This window comes from Haemaphysalis longicornis, unplaced genomic scaffold, assembly GCF_048455015.1.
Source record: "Haemaphysalis longicornis isolate Haplotype H1 unplaced genomic scaffold, Haemaphysalis longicornis Haplotype H1 scaffold_2, whole genome shotgun sequence".
Lineage (NCBI taxonomy): Eukaryota > Metazoa > Arthropoda > Arachnida > Ixodida > Ixodidae > Haemaphysalis > Haemaphysalis longicornis.
This window is the reverse complement of record NW_027526295.1, coordinates 131,250,784-131,269,160: the sequence shown is the minus strand read 5'-3', so window position 1 is coordinate 131,269,160 and position 18,377 is coordinate 131,250,784.

Here is an 18,377-nt window from a genome sequence, read left to right as displayed (position 1 = left end):
TGTTTTGCGGGCTTGCCCCTGTCCCTACACGCCCTAATTCTACGCAACCTGAACCCCCTTCTTTTCAAGATTATTTTTTTCGGTTTATCTTATTCGTTTTCTCAGCTTGGATATCACTTTTGCGAAGTCGCTAATAGGGCCTGAAGGCTCGCTCTAACGCAATCATGTGGTTGAGCTTCCCCACAATCGGTTGATTCATGCAGCCAACAATGAAATTTAGGTCAGCGACGATGTAAAGCGTACCATATGGCACAAAACTTCGCTCTGCTGTGTGGCATCGCTCAGTGCAAGCACAATGACATTCAGGGCTGCGCGGTGCCACGTCGCTGGTCCCAATTTTGAGTCAAAATGTGCGCACGTTGACGTTGCTGTCACTGGCCGAATTTTCTTTGTTGGCAGTACGGATTGGTCAGTTGAGTGCACAATGGTGAAGCTGAGACTTGGGATTGGATAAGAGTGTTCACACTTCCACAGGGGGATTTGTGTTAGGGAACATACATTAAGAAGTCTCCCGAGCCCCTACCTAAAGCACAAGATGCACCCGGAGACATACCCTGATGTCACCTGTCGGGTGTGTCGCAAAGCTCCAGCAAGACTCGAACACATCGTCTGGGATTGCCTCGCATACCCGGACCAATCAAACACAAGAACGATGCCACCTGCCTTCGAGGAGGCGGTGCGGACTGAAGACCAAAATCTTCAACTCCAGGCTGTCCAGCGAGTCATCGTGACGCTGGCCAGGAAGGAGGACCCCGGCAACCCGGTGACGGGGAGCGGAGGACCCCTAGCCGGGTTGGCTACATCTGCGGTGACGACTCCGGCCAAGTCATGAAGACCTAGCAATATGACTTTATTCGCAGGTCCCAAAGAAGTTTTTCCAATGCAATCCAATCACAATGGTTTTCTACCGCAGCTGATGAGAAATCCCAGGATTACTTGAATCGATAAAAAAAGACAAACGGCATATTACGCGACGGTGGAGTACACTGTTCTGAAGTCGGTGCTAAATGAATGTTAAAAATAAATTAGGCGCGTATCTGCCTGCTCCCCCCCACCTCCCCCTGAAGAAGAAAGTGTTTGACAGCTGCATCTTACCGGTACTCACCTACGGGGCAGAAACTTGGAGGCTCGCTAAGAGGGTTCAACTTAAATAAGAGAACGACTCAGCGGGCAATGGAGCGGAAGATGATAGGTGTAACATTAAGGGACAATAAGAGAGCGGAGTGGGTCAGAGAACAAACGCGTGTTAAGGACATATTAGTAGAAATTAAGAAGAAGAAATGGACGTGGGCGGGTCCTGTAATGCGAAGGGAAAAAATCGTTGGTCATTAATTAAGGGTAACAGATTGATTGATTGATTGTAGGGTTTAACGCGCCGACGCAACGCAGGCTATGAGGCGCGCCGTAGTGGAGGGCTCCGGATTAATTTTGACCACCTGGGGACCTTTAACGTGCGCCGAAATCTCGTACACACGGACGTTTTTGCTTTTCGCCTCCATCAGAAAAGCGGCCGCCGCGGCTGGGAATCGAACCCGCGACCTCGTGCTCAGCAGCGCAACGCCTTAGAAGGGTAACAGAGTGGATCCCTACAGAAGGCAAGCGTTGCAGGGGGCGGCAGGAAGTTAGATGGGCAGATGAGATCAAGAAGTTTTCGGGGATAAATTGGTCGCTGTTGGCACAGGACCGGCCGGGTTAATAGGAGATTAATGGGAGAGGCCTTTTCCATGCAGTGGGCGTAGATAGGCTGCTGCTGCTGCTGCTGATGCTGGTGCTGATGATGATGATGATCTGCCTGCTTGGCTGCAAAGGTTGAAAGACGACTGTCTTGTGCTGCCCCTGCCAGGTAACTCCCTCCCCTCTCTCCCTCTCCCGCCCCTCGGGCTCTTACCCTCCTCGTCGTTCCTCTTCCCATGGTTAATGCAACGGGGGTTAGCTCAATTCAAGTTTCCCGCGTTCGCACGAATCGTGCAGCATCCGCGTTGGGGCAACGTGCGTCCTTTTCTTTACCTTTTTTAGGGGCTAAGCCCTTTAGGAACTCGGGCAGTCGGCGTCTCATGTCGTCGTCGTCTCATGCAGTCGTAGTATCATGTAGTCACGTACAAAAACACCATGACACGCGTTTTCCAACGCCTCGCGCTAGAACATTTCATCTCTGTGGGGAAAACGCGTACTAAAAGGACACACCGGGACACTCGTTTTCCAACGCTTCGCGCTAGAACGCTTCGTGCTTCAAAGACAAGGCGACTTAGAGCAAAGCTGTATATCTCTACCCCCCAACCATTTCATCTCCGTAGGCAAAAACGCCAAGGCGTCCAGAATAAACTTATACACCGCATGCTTCCCCGCTCCCCAGGTTGCACGTTAGTGAAGATGACCCGGGATTTTTGTTCAGCCTGAGCTTACTTCTTTTCCTGGCGCCTCTCTGGCACAGTTTTTAACGCGTAGTGTTTTTTTTTCTTTTTTTTTTCATTTGCTATCGTAAAAGCCAATTCAGCATGTACTCTTAGCTAAAAGGACCGTGGTACCCTCGGTTGTGCACTTAGATTTCGCCTCGAATATGCCTGAAGTTTTCTTCGCACTGAACAATTTACTCCCGGCTAAACTATAGATTAGGGATATTTTAGTGGTTCACTCGGCTTAGTCGCTTACTCCCTTTTGCGTCTCGTCGGTTGTGCGCCGATCGTTAAGGATGAACATTTCGTGGAAGCACGGGGTCCCTATAAGGGCCAACAACAGCAAAGGCTGGAACACGACGAACGACTGACGGCATCGCTGGCCGCTTGCCATTCTTGGCGGAGCGCGCGCTTCGACAGCGGTGGCTGCAATAAGTTCGTCCCTTGCCCAAGCACTCCTTTTGGAGTCTTAGCTCTGCTTGCTTCCACTCGTCCGAGCAACGACATCCCCGCACACCATGGATGTAATGTCAGCATAAGCTATCTTGTTACAAAGAACGCCGAGTTATTTGGTGTAGCTGCACTTTTGAACAGCGCTAAAGGACGGGGACACGAGGAAGACCGACGATACAAGAGCTGCGTTCGTCTTGTTTGTCCTCGTCTCTTTAGTCACGGGTGTTAGAAATGCTATGTATACAGCAGACGACCGATATTCCGGACCTAGGGGGAACGAAAAATAGTCTGAATAAAAGAGCAGTCCGAATAATTCGCGAGTCGCAATAAACGAACTTTATTGAATACGTCACGAATGGTCAGAACAAGTGTGATGATGATGTTGCTGATAAGTCAGCGTCACCTGGTGGCTAAAAAAATGGTGTCTAGAAAAAAAATCTGGCCACGTATGACCCGTTTCTGGCTTCCGATATTGCTTCCACCGCAGACTACATGCAAAATTATGGCCTCCAAGATCAAGGTTTGTTACCCCGGCGAGAGCCAAGCCAATCAACCCCCATCCAATCCGAAGCTAGCCAGGTGGCTTAGGATGCAACACGGCGTCATCCTCGAGTCGCACCATCGCTCAGTCGCGGAAAAGTTTGTCCGGAAAATCGAACTCTTAGCTTCATTTTGTCCGATATATCCGTTGTTCGTATACATGACTCCTACGGGACAACTGGCCGTTCCTCGGGAAAGTCCGGAATATCCAGCGAGCCCGAATTTTCGGGGTCCGAAAAAACGGTCGGCTACTGTAGTCGTGTCACCACCGTGAGTCGTGTACAAGGTAAAAACGGCAATAGCTCGTGTAGTGTATCACTCCCCCGAAGCGACGGTCCCGGATGTCAACGCGCAACGTTTTGAAAAGAGATTGATTTTAATGCGTGACTTCGCCTGTTTTCCTCACCTAGTTTGCTTGTCGTAGCTGCAGTGAGTCAGAAAGCTCACGGAACCACTCGTGTCACGCTTTAACGCACTATTTGCCCCTTCCGGATGAATAGCCGGCTGCGGTGATTAAGTACAGGGAAAGTTCCGTTGTCGTTTTCCAACCAGCAGAGATTATCAAGTGCGGCGGGAAAGCAACGCTGCGGTCTGCAACGCCCCACCGTCTTGAAAGTCTTCGATGGGAATCAGCTTGAAGTCCCGTCCCTCTTCCCTTGTGTTCGTTTATATCCAAGCTAATTCACATCGAATATGTACCAACTAGCACAGACCGGAGCTATTCTTGAAAGTCGTCGCACTCTCATCCACGTGCAAAACACTACTCTCCAGGCTGTTCCAGTGCCCTCACACGGTCCGATGTCAGCATTTTCCACTTCCTTTGTTTTCTAATCACCCTTTACGAGGCACCCAATCGCGTACTTTTGGGGAACGTTTTGCGACCTCCCGTCTCCTGCATCCATCACTTTATAGCCCTCTCTCTGTGTCTTGCTTGGTAACAGCGCAAATAAAACAGGACACAAAAGGAAGAAGGAACGAACACAGCGCTGACTTACAACTGAAATTTTATTGCGGTTGCCAGCAGTTTTGTAGGAACACTGGAAATAACAACAAAAAGGAAAAAGTAGAAAAGGAGAAGGAAAAGAAAAGTTTTTATACATGATAACATGAAAGGAATAGATACATCACGTATTCCTTGGCGTGTCACGATAAGAATTTTGGGAAGGCATTAAACTCACAGTGGTCATGACGAAACGAGATAAGTACAAATGACATAACAAAAATCATGGTCGCAACCGTAGGACAGGCCTAAGTAATCATCATTTACCGGGAGGGGTGCGCTGCGCCAAGTACTGACACTCCTTATCTGAGAGGGAGATAGATGGAGTGCTTACGCATTGTTGTCCTAACTTTAAGATTTCGTTGGCTTCTAAAATTTCCCGCACGATTTGGTTGTCATGCTTCCCTATCACTATGCTCTGATCCAGCGCCGGCTGACATTTGGAAACACAATCGCGGCAATGTTTGGCGAGATGACCACTGAACGCTTTGGAAACGTTATAGTGGTGCTCCCTTAATCTTTCATTGAGACATCGACCGGTTTGGCCTACATACTGCTTGCCACATGACAGGGGGACAGAATAAACAACTTTTTCAGTGCAAGAAACAAACTTGTTTTCTTGCACTGTGTCTGTGTCTGTTTTCTCTGTGTCTGTTTGTGAATTTTTTTTTTTTTGCGGAAAATACAAACCACGATGCTTTAAACCAAGGTTCTGCCCAATGATACGTTCATATAAATTTCTTCACCGCGAAACGGACTTGGCCACAGCCGACCGCAGTCACAGCTCATCCTTGATTTTGTTTAGTGCAAAAGCGCTACTTGGTACGTCGAAGAGACATCTTACTGGCGAATAAATGGCACACAGTATGGCCGATGGCTCAAAGCGAATGCTCGGAACGACGTCCTACTTCTCAGGTAAGCTCCGGTAAGTAAAGCAATGCAGCTAAAAAATTGGGTTGACATTGGTCGGGGGGGAATCGAACCCGGGTCTTCCGGAATGCGAGACAGAACGCATCCGCAAAACTTCCTTTCCCTGTGCCCGACATGTGAAGTTAACGAGGAACTGAAGCACATTCTCTGAGCATGTCCTCGCTACGAACTTGAACGTGTACCAACCCTACACTTTCTTGGGGCATGCCATTGTCCTCCCTGATCTCTCTGCGGGATCTTCTTGGGCCGTGATTCACACAGGAATGGCATGTCGCGAACACTGGCCTCGACAGTTAGGTGTAAACTCTTGGTCAGATGAATGCTTCGCCATTCTGTGTGTGTGTGTGCGCGCTTATCGTATGTGCCTGTGTGTTTGAAGAGCCATGTGCGCGTGAGAGATCTTTTCATATATTCTCATATCACCCCAATCTGGTGTAACCATAATTAGCCTGGCTGACCTCGCCTGCTAATTACAGAGCTTTCTCTCTCACACAGCTAGACGGCTCTAGCCAACTTGAAAAGAACCTAATGAATACGGTGGGGCTTCCGACTTATATAGACGCGTATTAGAGACATATGCTGAGGCCTAAATGTAGCTTGAGCACGCTGTTACTATAGGTCAATTCCTGTTTCGTGCTTACAGCATGTGAACGTAGGATCATGGCTTACCGATGGTATTCGAATATGCTACGCCAATGGATCTACGAGAGTTATAGTCAATAATCAAAACACCCAACCAATTCACCTTCTTTCATCGGTTCGTCAAGGATGCACTTTATTATCATTCCTATACCTGGAACCATTATCGATGCGCATAATACAGGACCACGATTTTCGTGGTTTTACACTTTCGTTATTCGAGGTGAGAGTCTTAGCATATGCCGACCGATGACGTAGCTTTCTTTTCTAATTACAAAGCAAGGGTAGAAAACGCTCGTGCCATTGCACAAGAATTTTACGAGGTTTCAGGTGCGGCCCTGAACTTCGAGAAAAGCTGTGGTTTATGGGGCACGGCACCCGATCGTTTAGCGGGAATCAATGGGAATAGTGACCTGACCTATTTAGGAGTTCCCCTCTTACAGTTTCGAAATACTGACTCGCATTGGTCGGACCAGGCTGTCGAGATACAGCGCCAAATGAATGATTGTCGTGGACGGCAGCTGTCCATCTTTTCTCGTGCTCGGGCGTGCAACACGTTTCTTGTAACCCGTCTTCTTTATGTCTTGGAGGGGATACATTGCTCTCGCCTCAGGGTACAAGCTTTTCACAGGATTTCCGCAACCTTCACTTGGTTTTGGCGCAGTCAGCCTATTCGGCGTAATAACCTTTTTCTCTTAGTTGCGCGAGAGGGACTCATCTTTTTTTTTTTTTTTCAGCTTGTCTATAGTTTATATGAGCTCCGAGATGTTCAACATCTGTTTGTGAGAGCTGTACTGCAAACATGCTTTGCCCGTTTTTCTTCCCGATATTGTTGAGAAAACCACGCCGACGCAGTCCGAAGTACACGGGGTTTTCTCAAAGAAGTGGCCGACACGTTTTGCTTCTTACAGGATCAGTTTAGCCTTGAGAACGTATTTAATGCTTCGCGCGAGTTTACTTTCCATGCCATTGTTCCTGGGCAACAAAAGCCCTTCTGCGTTTCATGAAGGACACAGGCTTAGCTGAAAGGCTATAGAGCTGACAAAGGTACTAAAGTGTGTGCTGACCCCGCTCCTATCCCCTCTTTTTCGCCTGCCCTTTCTTTCCTTTCCTGCACACCCCTTCCCCAGTGTCGAGTAGCAATCCAGGCTCAACTTCTCGGCCTTTCCGTTCGTTTTTCTCCTCCCTACCTCCGGTGTCCATAGCAGGATGTCCTCAATAGAGTGTGTAAAATGCGTGTTCCCCCGCGTGTTCAAACCTTTTCTTTTTAATTACACACTGGTACGATCACTGTTATAATTTGGATGAAAGACCGGATTTTTGGATTGGAAAACATTTAATGAGCAAAAAAGTGGGTGGCTTTCTCAGTCCAGATAGCTGCGAGCTAGCGCAGCTGCTTGGGCGCGAGTGATGAGGCGTTCTTGGTCCTCGCACCGTGGGCTGGCCAGCTCGCGCTCCCACTGCTCAGGGGATGGGGAAGGGAGGGGGTTTGGCACCATATGACATTTTCGTTTCAATTGGTCTGTACAGTCTGTGGCGGTGTCGCTTATGTGAAAGGCATGCCGAGAAACCTATATCTATAAGGCCGTAGTTCCGAGAAACTGAGGCGTTTGTACATAGCGTGTATAATTCTTTCGACCTCACTGGTTCCCTATTTTGAACGCTTGTGTGTGTGTTTTGCTTGAATTCTGATGTTTTTGTGCTTGTCTTAACTTTAGCGCACTCTCTTGTTTGCTTGACTATATAGTGCCCTCGTACTGTCGTTATGTTTGAGCGTATTCTCCCTTGCAATAATAATAAAAAAAGGTCTCGTAGAGATACGTTTCCGGCTATCAGTAACGCTGGAGTCGTTTCTTTTTCTTTTCAATCGTTGGTTCTACTTGAAACACATTCCTCTTTATGACGCGTGACATCTAATTATGGCAGATTTGTGTATTATAAACAAAATTTCGGTTGGTTTCGTTCCCTTTATGCCAGTTCCAGCTCTTGTTTTGTACTTTTCAGTGGTTTGGTCTCTTTTATGTCGGTTACGGCTACTTCTCCACTTCCCCAGAATATGTTTGTACATTAACTTGGTTCCATGCGCAGGTAATCAGTTTTGATTCAGAATATTATTTCTTGGTTTTGTACCCTTTAGGTCGGTTTCAACTGGGCCCGTAGCTGGCTGCGCAAGGTTAGCTACGTGCATGTTGTTGTTGGAAAACGTTTATTTAGAAAAAAGGGAGAGGGGAGGGGAGAGAAAGAGTTAGGATCGTGCATGATTGTTTTTTTTAATGTGGGTTGTTTCCCCTATTTTAGGTGGGTTTTGCGTGTAAATACTTCATTTAGAATCTTTTTCACCTGCTTTAGGTAGGTTTCGGCTGTCACACGTGCCACAAGCAGGTGAAGCCCCCCCAAGGGGTATGATTGGCGAATACGCTACCGGGTCATAGTAATAGAATGAAGAAAAAATAAGCAAGAGGAGAAGGATGACGGAGATAATGACACAACACGTACGTTCGGCAATTGGACGTAATATTTTCGCGTTCACTCCATCAAAGGGAAGGGCGTAAATGCCCTCATACATTGACTCTAAATATCGATTGCAAAAAATAAGGGGAATTCGCTCAGTGCCCTTATCCCGCAAATGAAGCGACGGCTGTGTACCTTCCTGCCTATTATGAATGTGCGGCAACTGCGAAGCTCAAGTGGGTTTAACGTTGTGAAAGATACGCAAAGAAAAGTAATTGTAAATTGCTGCTAGCAAATTGTGGATAAAACCTCCAACGTCTGAGTTCAAGTGCTGTTTGGCGTCGTTCATTCTTATTCACAGCAGCTTAATTGGCTCCGCTTGGGATGAATATCCGATGACTGCGATTAATAGCCTCTGGTTATGACCCGCAGGATATGTATTTCTCGCTTCTGAAGTGTGACATAACAGACATTTCGTTTCCAAGTCGCTGCAGGTCAGGCACGTCCTGTTACACCTAGTGCCATCTACCGGTTTAGCTTTGAACACTCCGGCAATCTTATTAATCGACCTCCAAAACGAGCTCACTGTTCTGATCGACTCTGTAGCCTAGTGGGTAGCGTCTCGGCTTGCTGGGTTCCAGCTACAGTAATTCATTTCGGGGATTTTTTTATTGAAAAAGTCTCCCCTTAGATCGGTCCTACGCATTATTTTAATAAATAATGGCGCTTAAATTCGGTGCATTTCAGGTTAGCTTAGGTGCCGAGGGGAGCTTATATCACCATGTTTAATTAAAGTTCTGCATCGAATCGGAAGTTCGATGCAGAAGTTCGGAAGTCCGCAAGATCGAATCGGCATGCAGTGACCGTGAAACTGAATGTAGCTTGATACTATCCTTGCGAGAATGTGGTCAACCTGCAACTTACTACACTTGTTTTGCAATTCCTATCGTCCTGTTTGACGTGCTGCTCGGCGTGTAACGAGGGCCCTTCAAGCCGTTTCAACAGCTTTTTTTTTCCTGGTCTTCCTGCGACATGGTTGTGAAATAGACTCAATTCGATTCAAGTCGACGTATAGCACTCTTCTAGCCGTTGGTGTTGTACATCGCGCATTCTTACCGCGATCTCTACTTTCTCCATTCCGCTTGTTCTAGTCGAACTTGTAAGCTCCGTTTGTGCTCCTCTTTTCCGTCACCGGTGAGGCGTACCAAGTTACGAGAGATTGACCATACCCTTCGATTGATCATTCCACGGTGGGAGATTGGCCGTAACACTGCCACATTAAAGCCAGCATCAAGAACAGTTCAAAAGAAGCATCATGCCAATTTGGTCACAAAGGCTTCACATAACGTGTTTATTCTCCAGCGTGGATAGAAAAAGCGCGGAGCCCACAGCAAGCTGCAGACATCCCCTCCGACTTTGCATGCAGAAAACATCCCGCTATTTTAAAGTGCGTTGCGCAACCTCACAAAAGAACGCACGTCTGCAGAAGTCAAGGAAAGCGTGTTCAGTAGTCTCTGGTACCTTGCAAAGGCGGCAGTTAATGGACGGCAGACATATTCCTCACTTTTGAAGCCAAACAGTAGGGTGAGGTATTTCTAAGTAATTCGAAAAAGATTGTTTTTGCACCACCATCGCTGAACTCGGTGAAGCACGTTCTGGCTGGGCTGAGAGGTGAAATGCGGGAGAAGAAAAATATAGTAGTTTGACATCACATACTAATCAAGTAGGTTTTTGGTTGTTATTATAGGGATGACCTGGAACCCGGCAGACAGTTGTGTTTCTTATTGTAATGTACAGTTTATTTATCGATCGCGAACCAAGCTGACGCCCCATTGTTCTTACACATGCATTCGTGCCGCGCCAACTTTGCCCTTTCGTCGTGGTAAAGCCAGCTGCGCGCTTGTTGTCCCCTTTGGACAGACGAACCATGCTTTGGAGACCTTCAGGTCGTTGTCTTTTACATCAATAGCTGCAAAATAAGCCAGAGAAGAAGCACCAGGAAGGAACAAAGAAAACCAATCGTTAGAAAAGAAAACGGCTTCACCAAGGGGCAGACGCATCCCCACCACCCACACTGCTTGGGAGTCCTTCAGGTATCACAGCATGCAGGCCCCTTTCTGCGCGCTGAAACCTCGCCTCAGGAAGCGTACAGGTTCTTCGGGTAACTTTCTAAACAGCTCTCGTGCCATTGCCTGGCTTTATCTGACTTGACGTGGCTGGCCGTGTTCAGACACCACGTCTCCAGGCTGCCCTGTCAGGCTTCGTTCAGTTCATCCGTCAGAGCGTCAGCGATCTCCTGAACCTCTTCCTGTTCCTCTTCTAGCTTGCCCGCTGCTTCCACGCTCGCAGTCGCGGAACGCAGACACTCTGTGCAGTGCTCATCGATTGCGCTTTCATGGTCCGTCGTAGTGGAATCCGTGGTGTCGGTTCCGGTTCCTTGGGGAACCTTCGCGTTGAGGGAAGCAGTGGCGGCGATAAGCGACGAGCACCGCTCCATCCACAGTACGGGGCGGTCGCATACAACGGTCAATCCGGAAGCGCGACGTCCTCCATGTGCGACGCGTACAGTTTGTCGGCGGCCGCTACGCGACGCAGGCGGGTATTCTGGTCAAGCAGCTAGGTGACCTGCGACGGCAGCGTAGGCTTCAAACTTAGCTTTCATCTTCGTGACGTCGACTAATGACCGGGCCAGTTGCCCATATTCCCCCTCAGGCGATGACGACGACGAGGGCTGACGGATGACAGTAACTTCATTACCTAAAAAAGCTCTCTTATCATGGTTCAATGCAACGTTGATCTCCAGCTCTGTACCCAACCACAGGAAATGCAGTCGAGTGGTTGCTCTACTGAAGCCAGGAAAATCCCCCTTGGAGCTTCCCTCATACAGACCCCTCGCCTTGGCAAGCTGCATCGGAAAGGTTATGGAGAGAATGGTGCTGGCCCGACTCGAATGGTTTCTTGAGAAAAACAACATTTACCCGGATGTCATGACAGGATTCCGAAGAGGACAATCCTCTATAGATAGTGTCATCGATCTGGTGTCTTCAGTGGAGCAAGACAGAAACCGTCGCCGAATCGCGGGCGCATTGTTTCTTGACATTAAAGGTGGCTATGACAATGTGCTCCATAATGCGATTATGGATGCTCTAGAGATTGTGGGTGTAGGCGGCCGACTCTATGAGTGAATTTCCAGTTAACTTACTAGCTGGTCGGACAATCTTCATGTCCACGTCTGCTGGTGACACAAGACGCCACCAGGTTAATCGCGGTGTTTCACAAGGAGAAGTACTGAGCCCCACCCTCTTTAATATTGCCCTAATCGGTCTCGTGGACGAAATGCCTGAAGTCTTCAGAGTCACTATGTATGCTGACGATATCTGCATCTGGACTTCTGGTGTAACTCGACCGCAGCTGCGAGCCCGTTCACAGCGAGCCGCAACAACGACGTCTCGGTACTTGTGCCGTCAAGGTCTGAGTTTAGCGCCGAAAAATGCGCCGTTCTTGCATTCACCAGAAAGTCTATGCTCCGGTATCCTATCATTAATGAGGGGACACTGATAACTTACGTCACGCACCACAGATTTTTGGGAGTGACTGTAGACCGCAGTCTGTCGCGGACGAAACACATCGCCTTGTTGACGACTAGACCTGCAAGCCTTGTACATGTTCTTCGCTTCGTGGCGGGGATGAGATGGGGTCCATCTGAGAACATAGGCGTGCGCACAGGGGGGGCAGGGGGGGGCGGCCGCCCCCCCTAATCATCTGAAGGGGGCGCCAAATTTGCCTCATGCCTTGCCGATGTAACACATGAAAGTAAAATTTCCGCTCAGAAATATTTTGTGTGTTGCAATTCCATCACATTGAAATAAAAATTTTAAAACCATCCCTCTTTGCACTGCGTTCGCACCGCAAGGCCTTATTCAGTGAGAAGAGGTCGGGAGTTGCTCTGGGGGGGGGGGCGCAGCGGTAAGACTTTGCCCCCCCAAATTGAGAACTCTGCGCACGCCTATGTCTGAGAACGCTCTCCTCCAGTTGTACCGGAGCCTGTTTTTGGGCCATCTTCGTTACAGCCTGCCAGCCATTTCAAACCTGCGAACTTCTTCCCGGCGCACATTGGAGGGTTTGCAAGCACAAGCCCTCAGAATATGCTTAGGACTACCACGATGTACCTCTACTGTGGGCACAATTGCCGACGGACGTGTTTTTCCAATGGATGCACTTCTTTTGGGCGAACCCCTTCGAGTCTACCTTAGATGTTTCACAAGGCATTAACGCCATCTATTATCGGCTCTTCCTACTACGTGTTCGAGAAGCAGTTTTGCGGCAGCATTTTGCGACACCAACATAGGATCCCATCAGGTTTCGCCCTAATGGTGGTTTCCCAGAATCCTCTGTGGGTACCATCAAAACCATCAATCCAATTTTCCATCCCGGGAATTGGGAAGAAGTCCGCTTTGCCATCAATAGCCCTCAAACAGTTGACTCTAGCGTTCTTGACAGACAAGTACGCCGGAACTGTACATGTATATACTGATGGCTCTGTGACTGCATCCCGGTCTACCGCGGCTGTGGTAATTCCAAGCCTATGCGTTACCCGAGGATTCACACTAGACCACAAGACAACTTCTACTGCCACTGAGTTGGTTGCCATACGGGATGCGATTCGTTTAGTCTCCCGTGAATCACCTCAAGCTTGGACCCTGTTTTGTGATTCCAAGCCAGCACTCCAGGTCCTCAACGGAGTTATGAGGCAAGGACCTTATTATGCCCTTGCTGCGGAAGTACTCGAATTATGCTTATTGGCACTGCAACAAGGACATGTCCTCACCATTCAGTGGGTACGAGGCCATTGCGGGCTAGCTGGTAACGACTGGGCTGACCAGGAGGCAAAGAAGGTTTCTGCAAATGCAGATGTACGTCTGCCCTTCGCAAGGACGGACACGACCGCCCTTCTGTCTACCATTCTCCGCCACGCCTCGGCGAGTCACTGGTCCCACCCTGACAATCGTCATAGAAGACTACACCACCTGGACCCCGACTGCAAGTTTCGGTTACCTCCTGGTATTCAGCGAAACTACGCCACGCTGTTTCACCGACTACGGCTTGGCGTAGCCATTACCCGTCGCTACAAGCACCTCATTGGCTTTACGAGTGACCCCGACTGTGAGACATGCCATGTACCAGAGATTATCTTCCACTGTCCACGCTGTGCGCATCCTCGAGAACAATTAGCGAGAACATTGGCCCGTTTGGACTGTCGTGTGGTGTCGGAGGAAGTGCTGCTGGGACCTTGGCCAGACGCAAAGCGTTCCCCCTAGGCATTTAAAGCTGCGCTGGCATTTCTGCGCAGCAGCGGCCTCTCAGAGATATTGTAGTTGAGGCCCGTCCGGCTTAACTTTAACACATGCACAGTATCGGTATAGGCATCTTCTATACATAGCCATTTATTCATTTCTCCGCCATCTTTCTCCGCCATATCTTTCAGGTAGGTAACCTACTTACCTGAAAACCGCTGCCACGAGGCCTAAAATGCCATAGTCAGAAAGGTAGGACAGAAGCTCTGACGGGACTTAATCCATCTTTCGCGTATTCTTCCGAAAACTTCTTCAGCGCAGTAACCTTTATATCGGCATTGAGCTAGGGCCCTTGTGGCGGTGATCCCACCATTGGGTAGAAAAAGAAGAAGAAGAAGAAGATCACGTGCACTATGCTGCCTGGGTAGGAGGCTTAGGCCTCGTACGACCATCTGGATCCAAACCTTGAAAATTTCTCTTGTCTTGGTCTTGTGTTGACACTCCATTGACCAAGACTGGTGGGGACTTCAGCAGTTGGATTTCCGAAAAACGGCGGCCGTGGCCACTTTCCAGAGAGGGGAGAAGGCAAGCGGAACAGGCTGCGGTAAAGGCACCGACCTTTCCAAAGGTATGGTTTCAACTCAAAGTCGATCTGCGCAGTCATCTAACCATAGTTGTTTCGCAAGGAGAGTGACGGCTGCATGCTTATCTATTCGTGTCGCTTTGTCGGTTTGAGGGCGGAAGGTTAGAGAGGGGTTGTACACCTTATCAAATTTGTTCTCGTTTCTTGTGTTAGCGTGACTCTTCGCTAAGGGGCCATGGGATCATAACGTGCTCTTCATGAGCTCTCACTTTCAGCGGCCTTTCGCCCAGAAAAAGGCAATCCGCCTTTCTTAATTGTGCGTCACTGAGGAACACCGGAAAGTCACAACTCGTTTCCAAGTTTATAAATTAAGCAGTGTAAATATCTCATCACGCTAAGCCTCACGCGAGAGATGTGCCCCAGTATGAGGTGCAGAGCGCCTCTAGGACCCAGCCGTGCGCATGCTCGAGCCCGGTGCACGGGCAGCAGCGCGACCTCTACTCGGAAAGCTGCAGCGCGACAATATTCCGTTTCCGTGTCATTGCAGGACGGACACTTCCGGTACGATGCAGAGCTATGATTAAACAGGGTGTTACGCTCCTCTCCGTACATAAACCGACCTAAAAGATACTAAACCACTCTCATTGACGAAAAGGATGCGTAGAACTGATCTTAGGGAGCTTTTTCTAATAAAAGATATTGGGTAATATAAATTAGATACAATATTTGGGGCCCCAGCCCAGGACGCCATGCTTCCCGCTAGGCCACAGAAGCCGAATGACAGGCTCGTTTTTGCAGCTGATCAAGAAAATTGAGCCAGTATTCAAAGCTGACACCAGACGGTGCTAGGTTTAACAGGAAGTGCCCGTCCTGCACTAACCTGAAAACGGATTGCCGCAGCTGCGGGTGTCCAAGAGCTCTACGAGCCGCTCCAGCCGCGACTGCTCGTCGCTGACGCAAGCTTCTATCTACCCCACCATAAACCAGGCACCCAACGCTACAATGCACCCGAAAAGCAAAAAAAAAAAAAAAACGACGAGTACGGGGTATGCACACACAAAGTCAAAGCAAGAAAGCGGCTCGATACCAAGTGGACATGCAATGAATATAGATACAGAACAATCGACTTATACACAATCAATGAACAGTGACGGAAATTAAAAGAAACAAGACTTTCGTCACTCAAGAAGCAGTACTAGCCGCACAGCCTACATCCCAGCCCTCGACCGTAGACGGCGCAGCCGCAGACGGCACAGCGGAAACGTTTCCGAACGCCACCCTTGCTAGCAGACGACGCGAAAATAATCGCCCCACAAGCCGGCCATCAACTGCCCCTTCTGTACGGCTCCTGCCGAAGACGCCGACACCAATCACATGTTATGGACGTGCTCTTCCCTGAGTGCAGCGAGATCTCGATACCTTCGCGGCACACGCCTGCATCCTGGGAGACCCCCCGATCTCCAGCGATGGCAGTAAGGGCCGTGCACCACCGCACCACCGCTGTCTTCTAGACTTCCTCCGGGAAACTGGGGCCAACTTGTACCTTTATGACTTTATGCAAAGGGCATACTATCGCAATTAAAAAACTCTCAAGATGGTCCTTTGCGGAAATTACTCACTCCTACCGAAGAGCAAGTGAAATCACACAGAAAGAACTCTACGACAATGTTCGTTTTCAAGTGCAGCTCATCGAGAACCTCATTATTGCAAGTACACCAAGACACCAAGAAAAGATCTGGCTTTCCATGTTTTGGGAGAAATTGGCAGAAGCCGTGACATTTTCACAGCACGCTCCCGTGTAAAAGCATTGGAGCGGATCAGCACAAGCGCCATCAACGACGTTCCACCGATTTCCAGCCCCGCAGTATGCATGGCCTCCTCGTGCCAGAGAGATATACGGTGGTTGAAGCACGCATGCTGGGGAAATCCTATGCTCGTCATCTATTTAACGGTCCCCACGTGCAGCTGAACTTGATATATCACAGCGGTGACTACTGCTGCCGGCCCTATATAGCAAGACAGTACAAGACTGCCGTGCCTGCGGTGAGCTAGGTCACCAGCAAGACATATGCCCAAATCCAACTCATATCTTCTATACCACGACCGCGGCCAGACGAATCAGCCACCTGTTCCGACTGCCAGCCATGCTGCAAAATGTGCAAAAAATATGAGACCGCAGGCACAGACTGCTGGCAAAAGCTGGAACCTGGACAACCCTCTACAAAGTTCGAGAGCAGTGCGAAGTAAAGAGCCTAGAACTACAGCGCGGATGGAGGTCCAGCCAAGGATACTTCGCGGATCTACACGAAGCAGGCGATGGCACCTCCGACAGTAGCAGTAACAAATCGCAGAGAAACAGGCCAACATCACGTCCGCCATCTCGATCCGGATCGCGAGCTTCGTCCCAAAAGAAGATGAACTATGGCAATGTCCGCATCAAGCTGCTCCGAAGACGATTTTGCCATGAAAGCCTTGGAGATGAAGGCTCAAAGCCAACAAACTCCAACGCTACCGAGAACAAGAATCTGCTAAGCACCATCCACAACAAGTGCTACTCCCAGAAAAGCTACTCGCATTAAGATAACTGTCGAGAGAATAGTTGTACTTGAACATCGGATCATTACAAGCATACAGGAAACCGTCGCTACAAATCCAGAAAGCCATAGCATTTCTCGCTCAGCAAGCCTCGCACAACACGGTAAGCTTTGACAAGCTGCATGCATCACCAAAACGGCGCTAGAATCACCCTCAGTGCTACAGATGGGGCACGGAAAATGGTACGACAAATAGTCACGACGCCTCACATTCTTGCTAGAGAGAAGAGAACTTCGACGTGGACCACATTGAAGATGCCAGTCCGAAATGACGGCGCCACATGTGCCTGGCAAACCAAAATTCGGCAATGGAACTGTAGATCCATCAGGTTCAAAATAGCCAACCCACTCTAGCCCTTAACAAGATCAACCAGATGTAATAATAGACCTTCAATAAACGTACAACTCTAACAAATATCGCCTCCACGGACACAACGCCTTGGAGCAGAACCGAGCGCACCCCAGTCGTGACTAAAAAAACTCCCACCTCCCCTCGCGGGAACCCCTGTGTAGATGCGACGCATAGGGGGTTCATGTTGCAGCGTTGGACAGCGGAGGAACGGCGCTGGAACGATGGAGCGGAGCGGCGCAGGCACCGCGTTTTATAGCGCGCATAACGGTGAGGGGACGCGCCGGCGCCAGTGCGCCTGCCGCGGCTATGACGCAACACAATCCAACACAATCGACTTTAATCCAATCCAATCCAAATCCAATCCAATCCAATCCAAGCCACGTCAAGCCAAGCCAATCCAATCCAATCGAATCCAATCCAATGCCCCTCGCGAGAGAGTGTTCGCTATCGGAGAGGAGAGGGGGTGAGCGGCGGAGAGCGCAGCTCGCGCGGCGAGGAGAATGGGGGAGGGGCGGACGCCAACGACGACGACGCCGACGCCGGATGCAGGGACAAGGCGGGTGAATGAGATGCCTTCGCATCTAAAAAAACGTCTCTAGAGACACAAATGCCGATATCCCCCTTACCCAAGTCATCCCTGAGGAGGAATGGAACCTACTGGATGAGATCTTAGGAAGTGATCCTTGTACACTACAACGCAAAACAACTAACCAAAAAAGAACCATTTGTACCAGGAAAGCAAAGCTCACAGACTGGGGAGCCTTCCACACCGACCCCGAAACATTGAAAAAATTGACAAACGGCTCCGTACGGTACTTGAGGAAGCGGAATTAAAAGCGTACAGAATTACATAGTTCAACTCAACACAGATACTCCAATGGTTAACCTTACCTTTCCCACCAAGTTTGCGAAACAAGACGATGCTTTTTCAAGCGCCGGAAAATATAAAAGCATAACAGAAAACTCAAACTGAAAATCGCCACCATAACTAAGCAAGCCGAAAAGATATGGCGTCCAACTCTACCGGCAAATCTTGGACGAAGCATGTGACAAACTTCCGGGCACCGTAAGCAGGAAATTAACGTGACACATCTTACGAGCCCTTCTGACGACCGCACGGACCAAAACGCAGCAAAGGCAACATCTTC